General features: G+C 48.6%; 1 protein-coding gene and 1 long non-coding RNA gene across 6 annotated transcripts in view; one reads left to right on the top strand and one right to left on the bottom strand.

The window, feature by feature from the left end:
• LOC138951953 (RNA-binding protein lark-like) overlaps window positions 1-12,605 on the bottom strand; it is a 67,509-nt gene that overhangs the window by 36,304 nt on the left and 18,600 nt on the right. The window lies entirely within an intron of this gene.
• Window positions 5,811-9,634, top strand: LOC138952893 (uncharacterized). Of its 2 annotated transcripts, XR_011451452.1 has the most exons (5): window positions 5,811-6,528; window positions 6,766-6,915; window positions 7,366-7,426; window positions 7,894-8,046; window positions 8,427-9,634. It is a non-coding gene; the product is annotated as an uncharacterized lncRNA (long non-coding RNA). The 2 variants fall into 2 exon arrangements; XR_011451451.1 differs by lacking the exon at window positions 5,811-6,528 and having other exon boundaries at window positions 6,553-6,915.

Raw genomic sequence — 12,605 nt, 5'->3', positions numbered from 1 at the left:
TAAAGCGGCTTTATCCCCTTGGACAAGGCGAAGGAGGCCCAAGCTCTCCAGCGTAAGTCGTAGAGCTGATTAGTTGATCGCCTCTTAGCGTTCAAGGAAAACTCTACTGAACTCTTGTGCAATCCTAGTGCAAGCAGTTTGGAGCGCACAAGAGCCATGCGGTCAAGCACAGACTCTCTGGACGTGGATGAGGGAGGCCTGATCGAGGCTGGAGCAGACTTCCCCCGTCCAGATTCAGAGGTAGAGGGTCTACGTGGGTGAGACCGCGAAGATCTGGAAACCACGGAGCTGTTGGCCAGTAAGGCGCGACCAAAATCAGTCTTGGCCGTTCCTGCAGATACTTTGCCAGTACCCTCGGAATCAGAGATGTCGGGGGATAGGCGTAAGCATCGAGGAGCCTCCACGAGAGAGTGAATGCGTCCACGTGGAACGCATTCGTGTCTCGAAAGGGGCTGACGTACCTGGGAAGCCGAGCGCTGAATCGAGTTGCGAACAGATCGATCAGAGGACGGTCCCACCTTGCCCACAGACGCCGTAGAACGTTGTGAGCGATGGTCCATTCTGTGGGGAGAACCTGATCGCCCCGACTGAGAATGTCGGCCAGGGCGTTCAGTTTCCCCGGAACGAATTGGACTGACATCCGGACCTGATTGGTCTGGCACCAGAGCAGAATCTCCTCCGCCAACAGGGAGAGGGACCGAGAATTGGTGCCCCCCTGGTGGCGAAGGTAAGCTAGGCATGTGGTGTTGTCCCCGTGGACCAACACATCCTGATCCCGAATCAGGAGGCGAAACTCCAGCAGAGCCCGACGAACCGCCTCCAACTCTAGAAAGTTGATGTGTAGGAGGGACTCCTCCTGGGTCCAGACCCCCTGGGCCTCGTGCAGGTCCAGGTGGGCCCCCCAACCCCGCGTAGAAGCGTCGGTGTACAGGAAGAGAGACGGCCGTCTCGGTTGGATAGGCACCGCAGAGTTGAGCCAGATCGGGTCCAGCCATTGGACTACAGCCTCGTGAAACCAAGGCCCGATCTGGACCAACTCGGTGTAATCGAGAGGCCTGGAAGTCCGATCTGCTACTGCCCGTTGCAGGGGACGTTTGTGTAGCCTTGCAAGGGGCAGCAGCAGAGCGACAGACTCCATGGAACCCAACAGTTCCGCCAGCCGTCTGTGAGGAACAGCGCGGCAAGCCTGAATGGAGAGGATCTTTCGCCTCAGGGAGAGGATTCTGTCCGGGGAGGGAGACACAGTGTAAAGCACTGTGTCGAACGCCATCCCCAAGTAGCAAAACTGCTGGGCTGGCACGAGGTCCGACTTGTGCCACTGTATCTGGAACCCCAAGGCATGGGTCCGGTCCAGGACCTGCCGGGTGTGTTGGAGGCATTGATCGCGAGACTGGGCCAGGGTGAGCCAATCGTCCAAATATTGACGCAGACGCACACCCTGAGCTCTGACCAACGCCGCCAGCTCCTTGACCACCTTTGTAAAAATCAGCGGGGCCAAGGACAGGCCGAATGGGAGGGCCCGAAACTCGAACACTGTGCCCTCCCAAACAAACCGGAGCAGATGTCGGTACCCCGGGGCCACCAGGATGTGGAAGTAAGCATCCTGGAGGTCCACAGACGTGGCCCAATCGTTTGGCCGGATGGCCAACCGGACCGACGAAGGGGTTTCCATCTTGAACTTGCACCTGCGAAGGTACAAGTTCAAGGTGGAGAGGTCCAACACCGGCCTGAACCTGCCGTCCTTTTTGGGGACGGTGAACAGGCGGGAGTAGAACCCCGGAGAAGGCTGAGAAAGGGGGTAGACAGCCTTCTTCTCGACCAACGAGTTCACCTCGTCTTGAAGAGCCTGCCATCTGGCAGGGTCTCGAGGAGGGGGGAACGTCAAAGGTAGAGCGGACAATGGAGGTTGTGACGACAGCGGTAGAGAAAACCCCGACCCCACCACCCTCAAGATAAACTGGTTGGAGACCAGTCTGCCCCACATGTCGCGGGCCCGAAAAAGGGAACCGACGGACGAAAGAGGGGCAACTTGAGGGGGCGTCAACGTAGGGCCGGGACTCACTGAAAATTCTGCTGGCGGGCAGGCGCAGGCTTGCGACCACCCCCCTGGTGGTGCTGCTTACCCTTACCTGTCTGAGCACCCTTCTTCTTGCGCTTGGGAGCACGAGAAGCCGGGGCCGCAGGGGGGAACGCGACAGGCGCCTGAGAGGAGGAAGAAGGAGGCAGTGAAACTGGCTTCTTCTTCTTCTTCTTCTGAGGCTGGGAGCTGGAGGTGACTGTAGCACTTCTCTTACTCCCCGCCGACGTCGCCGAAGCAGCGAGGCCAACCATCAGAGAATCAGTGTTCCTCTGGCGTGTGGACTCCACCACAGAACGGACAGTGCCCGGATGAAAGAGGGAAGAAGGCTGAGGAAACGTGTTCCTCAGACTCTTCCTCATATCCGGAGGCACTAAAGAAGTAGCCAGAAAATGATCACGGAACAGGGCCAACAAGTGGACCCGTGTTCCAATGGCCAATTCTGCCGCAGTCGTCACGCACGATCGCACGGCATGCAAAGCCCGATCCACTCGAACCGTGTCAAGGACCCGAGTGGAATCGGACTCTGCCCGATCGGGAGGGTCCAACAGTGTGGACAGCGTGCTCATCCATGTCAAGGCCTGTGATTGGGCCTCGACAATGGAAGAAACGGTGGCCTCAAGATTGTGGAACGAAGCAGAGCTCAGTTCCACCTTCTTGACCGAAGGCACCTCCCCAACGAACACATCACCGTCAGCCCCACCCTGAACACTCGAAGTCTGGAAAGGGAGAGTTCGAGAGTCAAAGGGAAAAGGGAGGGACGAAACAGATTGGACACGAGGAAACAGTGGAGGTGCGCCTCCCGAAGGAAAGCACGGCACTGAATCCGCGTCCTCCCGAGGAACATAGGTCGCGTTCGCACGTGAATCTGTACTCCTCAGGCGATGTGCTGCCGCTTCCACCGTGGCACTAAGACTAGGGTGGAACGCGAATTGCTGGCGGCCGGATCGTTCATAAAACGAGCCGCCAGCAGACGCGGCGTGTGCCTCCCGCGCCCGGGCCGAAGCGGACTCCAAGGACGAGAGGGCGTCGGAGGGAAGGACGTCCTGAAACTGTTCAAACGTCCTTCTAGCTGTGCGAGGGAGAGCCTCCTGCCTCTCGTCCTCAGACTCCACGTCCTGTGTGTCAACCGAAGGGTTGGGAACACTAGACGACAGACGCTTAAGAGAGGCATCCGTGGCGTCAAGACGCCGCGTGATGTCTGTCATGTACTGTTGGAAAGTACGAAGCATAGCTTCGGAAGTTCCATCAGAAACCGGCAAGGGTAGAGGATCAGTGTTAACCTCAGGGCGACCCTGATCCTCCTCCCCATCCTCCTCTGACTCACTCTCCTCTTCACTTCCCGACAACTCCTCAACAGCAGGAGTGTAGGAAGCTTGAGGGGGAGGAGCCGAAAGTGATGAAGTAGGCTGTGACGAAACGCCCACTGAAGCAAGAGGCCGCGAAGACCCCTGCCCCAAAGACGAAACGTCTCCAGCAGCCGAAGGGAGAGAACAACAAAAACCCTGCGACTGTTGGGTCAGTCCAGCCAACGAACCCCCGCCATTTATAGACTGAACAGGGACCCATCGGGTCTGATCAGAAAAGAAATGGTCCGGTCCGGTCGGGGGTGCCGATCCGGTCCGGTCGGGTGGTCCGGTGTTCCGGTGATCCGGTCCGGTCCGGTGGTTCGGTCCGGTCCCGTACCATCCGGAGGTCCCGTTCGGCACAGAACCATCCGTACCCACAAAAGTGTTCGGGTGGTTCGGTCCGGACGTGGAAACACCGTACCACCCGGACCCGTAGGTCCGGTGGTCCGGTGTGTTCCGGTTCGGTGCCAGACCACCCGGACCAACAGAGGTGGTCGGGTGGTCCGGTCCCGACCGGACCACTGGTCCCGTACCGTACCATCCGGACCCGTAGGTCCGGTGGTCCGGTGTGTTCCGGTTCGGTGCCAGACCACCCGGACCAACAGAGGTGGTCGGGTGGTCCGGTCCCGACCGGACCACTGGTCCCGTACCGTACCATCCGGACCCGTAGGTCCGGGGGTCCGGCAAGGGCCAGAGGTACTGTCCCGCACCGGACCCTAAGGTCCGGTACGGTCCCGTACCATGGGTCCCGTCCGGACCAAACCCGGAGGTCAAGTCCAGTCGGGACCCGTGGGTCCGGTTCGATCCCGACCCGTAAGCCTGGACCGTTCCGGACCCTTGGTCCGGACCATCCGTCACCCGAACACCAGACGCTAAGGAATGGCGTGGGGTCAAGACGGTCCGGTCGGAGGTGTCGGTCTGAGCAACAGAAACAATGTTCCCGTCGCCCTGACCATTCGACAGAAGTACCACGTTCTGTCGAACACCTCCACGTCCAGTAACTAGTCGGCCGGAGCGTTTCATAGAGGGACAGCCACCAGTCACACGGACGTCAGAGGGAACCGTAGTAGCAGTGGTCGTAGGCACGAAGCCTGAAACCCCTGCCCCCACAGGACCGCCCTGAACGGGGTCAATTCGCATCCCAACCCCAGCGGGGAGGGAATTCATAGACCCCGTCATCTCCTCCGATCTCCCCCCCCATGAGTCCGAGACTACTGTCGAAACAGCAGTAGACGACCCAGCGAGGGAGTTCAGAGGAGGACCCGTGTCCCTCCTGGTTTCCACAGCGGTGGAAACCGAGGAGGGCACAGGAGAGGCACCGGAAAAGAAAGAAGTCGAAACCTGAGTCTCTCCCGTAGCCCCTAGATCAGATTCACCAACCCCCAAAGAGGGTTGGGAATCGACCCGCCCCCGGATTCGAGCCAGGGAGGAGAAGGAAACCTTCCCCCCAGGCTTGAAACCGGGAGAAGCTGAAGCCTGAGACTGAGGGCCGGACAACGGCGTCGAAGGGGGGGAAGCGTGTTCCACGGAAGGAGAAGGAGAAAGAAGCTTTTTCTTTCCCCTCGACCTTCCCCGAACCTTCGACGGCGCAGCCCCGCCCGAAGTCCCAGGTTCAAGCCCAGCCTGTTTGAGCAAGCTCGCATTGAGCTTGCTCAAACAGGCTTTCTCCGCCCTCCCTCGCCGCAAACGCAAAGCGTTTGGGGAGGGAGAGTCGGAGCGCCGAAAGGTCCCCCTGTCCGTGCGCAAAACATGACGCTGTGCGCCCGGAGAAGGGTTGCCCCCGGCAGACTCTGGTTCCGTAGAACCAGAGCCCAAAACAAGACGAGACATCCTACCTCGCCCTGTACGTACCCTTAAAAAATCGAGAATTAACAAAATTCAAAGAAAATTAGGTCAATACTCAAGTGAATGAGGCGAAACGAGAAGCAGACGACCGGTCACCACGAAGTAGGACGGTAGGCACGCCGAGTCCGCCACACAACAACGGAGGCACAAGTTGGAAGAAAAACAACGTAGCCTCAAGCCAGAAGTGGAATAACACACAAAAATCCAACAGGTGGTAATCCACACAGAAAAGAAGACTCTAGAATCCAAAATAATCCGGGAGCGCAGCAGAAACACAGCCTACTGTCACGTGCGAAAAAAAGAAAGAGGACGCGCCACCTACATCCTGTAAGGGGGAAGCACTCAGACAGTGCTTGGGATCCACGGTGGCGCATGGTTATGGGAGATAATTGTACCCACGCAGCGTTTTGTCCAATTTTTTCGGCCTATAATAGATAATGTGCAAGAATAGTACTGTCGAGGTAAGTGTTATATTGACAAAGTAATTGGTTGCTGAATAAGAGACGTTTTAAAGACCAACCAGAGAGCAAAACTTTTTTCTGTTCAAAACATTGTTGTCACAACCCAGGTTAATATTCCGAAAACGATTTTGCAAAATTTTGTGTTGCTGATTTTTTATTTAATAAAATCCGATTTCGCGCACCTGATCAAACTGCACCGGGCGGCCCTGAGGCCAGTGACGTCACTCGTGGAACATCATGGCGGACGGTTGTAACTCTGCGGTTGTATCTTCTACCGAAACAGACGTTCCCCCTTTCAAGCGGCGAAGGAAAGTCGGTTACTACTGTGCAGTTGCGGAGTGTAACAGCAAGCATGCTGATGGTTTTACATTGCATCAGTTTCCTACTGATGCAGAAACTCGGCGACAGTGGATTAAATTCGTTCAAACTTGCCGAGCAGATTTCAGACCAAGTTTTGGTACGCCGAACCAGAACTCACGGATATGCAGTCTGCACTTCACTACGGATTGCTATCCAAGAAAGATTGCACTGGCTGCAAGTTTTGGACTTAAAGCGAAGATGGTTTTAAACCATAAACCAGTGCCAACAGTGCAAAAACCGCATCGTCTGGCGCCAACAACAGTCACAACGGTGACTTGCTCGAGTGCCGTGGGCGTGGCATCCGTCTCCACAGCCAGCAGCACTGTGACACAAGTAACAACGGCAGTTACAGCGCCAATTTGCTCTGCCATTGTGGCTCCAAAGCAGAGTGTTCGACTGAGTCAGAGGAGCCTTTGCCAAAAGGGAACACCAAAGGGTAAGGTGGAAAATTGTATTGTTATGAAGAATACTAATAGGTTCAGTGACACTGACAATGCCATTATTGAAAAATTCTATAAAAGGGCACTGCATTTGTCAACTTTCACTGAATAAAACTTAGTACATTTGTAAGCTTTGAGTAGAAAATTCTGTTTTCTTGAGTGTTAAAATTGTTTTAACTTACAAAAATACAGAAATAGAGGACTAAAGAATGATTGTAACATTGTGCTTGCAGATTCTGGAAGATGCTTTGGCAGTTGGGCCTTGTGAATGTGATGTAAAACCTAAACCATCTGACCATCATACAGCTGATTTGTCAGGATCTTGTGATGGAGCTAGTGAAACTGACAAACCTTCGCCAGTGTATGCAAGCACTCAGACAGAGGTAGGCAAATTTTGCATTTTTTAAATTTTTTTTATTGTATAGACAGTACAGATCTGCTTGTTCCCAATCCCACAGTCATTCATTGCAGTACTTAGTCATTCACACTTCTTATCAAGCATATTATAGCTGACACTGTAACTACTAAATGTGAGGCTGATCCACTTTGGCACACATTTGTATCTGATTCAGAGTTTGTAATTTTAGCAGTGTTTATTGATAAGTCATTGGATACATGTGTTGCACTTGCAGACCCTGTAATTGTATTCATGTACATATATATTGTCACTTTGTGTCACATGCTGTTCCGAATTAAATTGATGTGAATGAGTAAATATATCTAGATCTGTCAGTGACATACTCTACTAACTTATCCATTGAGCAACTGTTATTGTATTATCATCATTTTCTAGCAGATTTTTTGCATAAATTGGTGACAATATTTTACTTCAGACACACCGCAGGATAAAAAGAAACAAGAAAATTCAAGTCACCCCAAAGGCTGCACAGAAAAGTAAGTAAATTATTAAAAAAAAAGTGGTGGTGGTGGTCCTGTTTAGGTGTGTGTGTATGGGTGGTGGGTCAATTAATTATTTTCAGACAAGACGTCACAAGAGTAGTCAGGAAAGTTTTAGACTTTAGACTATTTCTGGATATCAAGTATCAACTGTCATAATCTGCAGTTTTTTAATGGCTGAGATGATATGTCTTTAGCAGACTGATAGTTTTTGCTTAATGATAGTAAGCCTTAAAATGAGCACTATACCTGCTAGCACTATGCAAAAATGTACATGTATGTGTGGGGGTTGGTATTGTGCACTCATCCTATCACATTTCAGTTGGAGATACTAAGAGGAATTTCTTTGCAGTATGTTGTGCTCTGTCAATAATTACCACAATTGTGTCAAAGCAGGTAGGCAATAGAGATATGGAACTTGCAATTACAAAATACTGTACCTTTCAAATGAAACACTGTTTCAGGACAATCATAGCTGCTCTGCAAGCAGCATTTTAACGAAAACAACAACAGACTGCAGGCTTCTGACCAGACCGGAAAGGAACGCTACAGTTTGGTCTACAGGAAATCAAAGAAGGACTATTCCATCCAGGAAGTGAAAGTGGATTGCACCTTTGGTAAATGTTCTTTTGCTCTCACAAGCTAAGACTTTTGGTACAAAAGTTATTTTTGTGTTGTTCGGTTTGCAAGTACATACAAAATAATGGCCCATTGGATAAGCATGAAAGAGGTAGAAGAATAACTTCCAAACATTTAAGTTAATGGAGATCAGAGAGTAAGGAAGAAGACAAATAGCAATCAATGTCACAAATGTATTGCAACATTTTTTTTTTCTTTGGCTGCTCAAAGAAAATAAAGAGAAACCATTTTTATACACATTCATACAGGAGCAATCCATACAACAGTGCAGGGGAAGGTAACACTAACAGCCACAGAAGATTATGCCTATTTCAAAGTTGGTGGAGGGTCACTTAATAAAGTTCTCATTTGTTTGCAGCTTATGTGGGGAGACTGATGGAACGAGTGGTGGACTTGGCCTCTACACACAGCATCCAAGACATGGAACGGTCCATCAAGCAGTTGCCTCCGCCCCTTTGTGAACAATATGCCAAGCCTAACAAAGAACAGGCAGTCAGAGCACTAAAGTCTCGGTACAGCTACAAGGGGTGCTAATACGACCACATGTAGTCAGGACCTGTAGATGTGAATGGTTAACCTTCACAACTGCTTCAAAATATCTACTGGCACAATAGTAAACTGTTAAAAGAACTAGTTTTCGGGTTCCAAATATCCTGTGTAATTGCCTGTAGCGTTAGGAAAGGTTTCCCGGATCTTCCTGACAGCAGAAGCAGGGAGAGTTACTCGTACATCCTTGCCCAGCCATCCCCATGCAAACTTTGCCAGCATACGGTATGCAGTGTAGCGGTAGCGACTGCACACAGACAAAATTAGGCATGCTATGTAATGTCCATGTACATAGTACTTTCCAAGTAAACTAAAAATGCATGAATATCAGGCAGCAGACATCTTTCCCATGTATACTGTATCACATGGTGTCGATGATAAAATTTCCATTGCAGCAAGATATTTGGTTTGGGTGTAAATGTTATTTTAAAACCCTTACACTGGTGCAATTCTGCAACACAGGTTACATAGCCACTGGTGAATTAACAGGGAGAAAAATAAAGAAAAATGATCATATAGGTTTTCGCATTCATGGGAGGTAATCGGAACCGACCAAACAGACTGAGCCAGTAACGCGACATATATATGTCGTGACAACCAGGTGACAGTATAGGAAAAGTAGCGCGACATATGTAAATGAATCTATTACATTGAACCATGATTTGTAATTTTGCTCCTTGATATATTATATATATACCTGTTTTCATCAGCTATATCTCTTCCATACTGTTGCTGGCACCATCTGTAGCAAGTACGAAGTAGTAGATATCCTGACACACTGACTGGAATCCTGGGTGATGAGTTATGCAGTTCACACCTTTTCTCATGAAGGCTTCCATTTGCTCCATTTCTGTGCAACAGCGACATTCTTTGATTGTGTCCATGAGCTCACAGTTGTCACAATGACACCTAGTGCATAAGAAGAGGAGAGGAGAGGAAAATAAAATTGTTTGCACAAATCTACTTACTCTGTCAGTCTGCGTTTTGGTTTTTGATCAATAAAATATTCTTTTAATCAAATCAACTTCACTTGTGTTTGATTCTTTTCCCCATCTGTGTGCAAAAATTTGATTCCAATCATGTTGCTCAATTTAACACTGATGTGTTTTGTCAGTTCTTCAATATTCACATGCAACTTTCCTTTAAAAAAAAACACACACAAAAAAAACACATTCAATCCTGGTGATACAAAGACACACACACATGACAATCCTATGGAAAAAAAGAAACAAACTCAAGTACTACAATTCCACAAACTAAAAAAAAGATGCTGTTGCTATTCACAGAGGAGATGATATTGAAAGTTCTGCACTGATGAAAAATAAACACATGAAATGAACACTGAGTTGATTGTTGACAGTGATTGTTAACTTTCAATAGTTGGTATTCTATGCCTAGCTTTGTTGTGTTCAGATCTTCAAAATCTCTGATAATGTAAGCAAACAGTGTCACAAAATGGTAAGTAATCGCACAGTGTGAAATTTACCAATCCATCGAGTTCAGACGACTTGGGTCCACTTGGCACTTGGTCATGTGCCTGTCTTTCTCCTTCACTGCCATCATCGTGGCTACTCGAAATCTGAGGCTCAAACTGGTATGGTTGAGGGGCTCCACAAGATTGTGATTGTGTTTGGAACACGTTCATCTCTAAATCCGAGTCGAAATCGCTGCTTTCACACGAGAGTTGCAATGCAACGTCTCTCTCTGCTACGCTTGACGCCATGTTTACTCGCTCAGTGTGTTCCACGTTTGACGTCACTAGCCAGGGGAGTTAAGCGATGGCAAAATTTTAAGATTGTTTCCCTTATAGTTAATTACAGGTGAGAATGAGCACTTTCAATAGTCAATTACGCGCGATCGGAGGAGATGGAACTTGATATAATTATATTTTTGCGGTCCTGTTATAAAGCCCTTTCCAGTGGCACAATAAAAAGTTTGCACTCTGGTTGGTCTTTAAAGTGTTGTATTTACGTGATGAATGTTGTAACATGGAAACCAAATTCCAACTTTAAACCACCTTAGCCTTCAATCCTTTGTGCATTTTTTATCAGTTCTGCAGTATTTTTGTGTCCAAGAAATATACAATGTTAAAGGTTTCACAGACGGACGGGGGGGACGGACGCCCGGAAGGACAGGCGGACGATGTCGGTGAGTATATAGACTCACTTTTGTAAGTATAATGTATTTCCCTCACACATATGTAGATTTGGAAGAGTTACCTTCCATAGTTCAAGGTCAAGGTCACTTCAAACTATGTATACAATCCAACTTTAAAGGACCCTTGCGACCTTGACCTTGAAGCAAGGTCAACCAAACTGGTGTCCAAAGATAGGGCTTACATTGCCCTGTATAGCATACATAGCTAAGGTTGCCATTCTCGATAACTTCAGAAAAAAATGCGAAAATGTGAAAAATGGTCGTTTTTAAGACAACAATTACGGCCCCTGTGACCTTGAACTTGAAGTGAGGTCAAGTTGCCGCACATGTTTTTTGAGATCTTGTAACCATACACCATCAGGCCACATCAGGTGTTGATAGACTTAATAGTGTCCAAGAAATATCCAACGTTAAAGTTTTCCGGACGGACGGCGGGACGGACGGACGGACGACTCGGGTGAGTACATAGACTCACTTTTGCTTCGCATGTGAGTCAAAAACGACTCTTGGCGGTGGGCGCAATTCGCGGTGGGATAGAACTGCTGTTCGGCTAATAGAACAGCGTCACTGGGCCTGAGCACACATACGCTGCGTGTGCCACTGAGTTCGTATGCTGCGCGACCTAATTTTATGAACGAGCGAAGGGAAGCCAGCCGGCTTCATACCTCTTGTAGTATTTTTTCTCTCGCGCGGTGTGTGTGTGTGTTCAAGATTTTGTGCACATGTGTTAGTGCCTGTAATTCACACATAGCAATCACTTGGTCTTAAACGTGCACAAGACAAAAACTTTCATACTGGGGGAGCGAACCAGTCTGAAGAGTACTCGGGTCCAGCGCGAGTGTTTTTTATTTAGCTCATAAACCCTCAACAGACTGTTATGTGCTGTTTTTAGCATTATTATGTGCTGCATATGGTCTCAGTAAAGAAACAAGGTGATGTATGTTACATTTACACCAAAATGTCCCAACAGTGGTCCTTCTGAGGTAAATTTTGTCATTCAGTGTGCTTGTTGGCTCACGTAAGTGTAGCCTATGCGATGCTAACTTTTGTCTGTCTGTGCATGCGTGCGTGCGTGCGTGCGTATGTATGTATGTATGTCTGTGGTAGAAACTTTAACATTTGAAGACGTCACAACATTTGAAGACGTCACATTATGACGTAAGAGGGTTAGACGTCACGCGAAGGAATTACTGAAAGTCTCGGTCATTGTTATTTTGAGCGGGCCGAGACTAGTTTTTTCTTCGAAATCGGCCATTCAGATCTAGATCTAGTGTCTCGCTTTCTTGCACAGTGTCACCTATGCCGCTTACTGTGTGTGTGTGTGTGTGTGTGTGTGTGTGTATGTGTGACGAAGTGATTGAGTTTGTGTTACTGTTTGTCGATTTCTTACGTGAGCCTTGAAGGCTTCGCCTCTTGTTTTCATGTTGAAACAAAGGTTTGGTCTTGCTGGTTGTTCTTAAGCACTGATAAGTTATCTTCTGTCTCTAAAACAAATTCATTGTCATTTTCAAGTATTAGTTACATTTACACCCTTGTCAGATGGCCTCACTTAAGTCTCTCTACAAGCCAACAGGTGCAAGCACTAGGAATCCTGTGACCATAGTTTAACTACCAGGTGTCTGAGGTATAAGAAAACACACACTTTTGTGTATTATGGCATTATTTAAAGACTGTGACAAAACTTGTTTGGGCAAGTAGATACAATTTCATTTACACCAAACGCATATTTTTAACTTAGAAGTACAATCAAATTACATCAAACACAACTTTTTCGCTCAATTTAAAAAAAAATACAATCATCCTACCTAATGACTTTCCTCTGCAATGATTTTTA

Source organism: Littorina saxatilis, linkage group LG17 (assembly GCF_037325665.1).
Source record: "Littorina saxatilis isolate snail1 linkage group LG17, US_GU_Lsax_2.0, whole genome shotgun sequence".
In the NCBI taxonomy this organism is placed as follows: domain Eukaryota; kingdom Metazoa; phylum Mollusca; class Gastropoda; order Littorinimorpha; family Littorinidae; genus Littorina; species Littorina saxatilis.
This window is presented reverse-complemented; position numbering and strand designations above follow the sequence as displayed.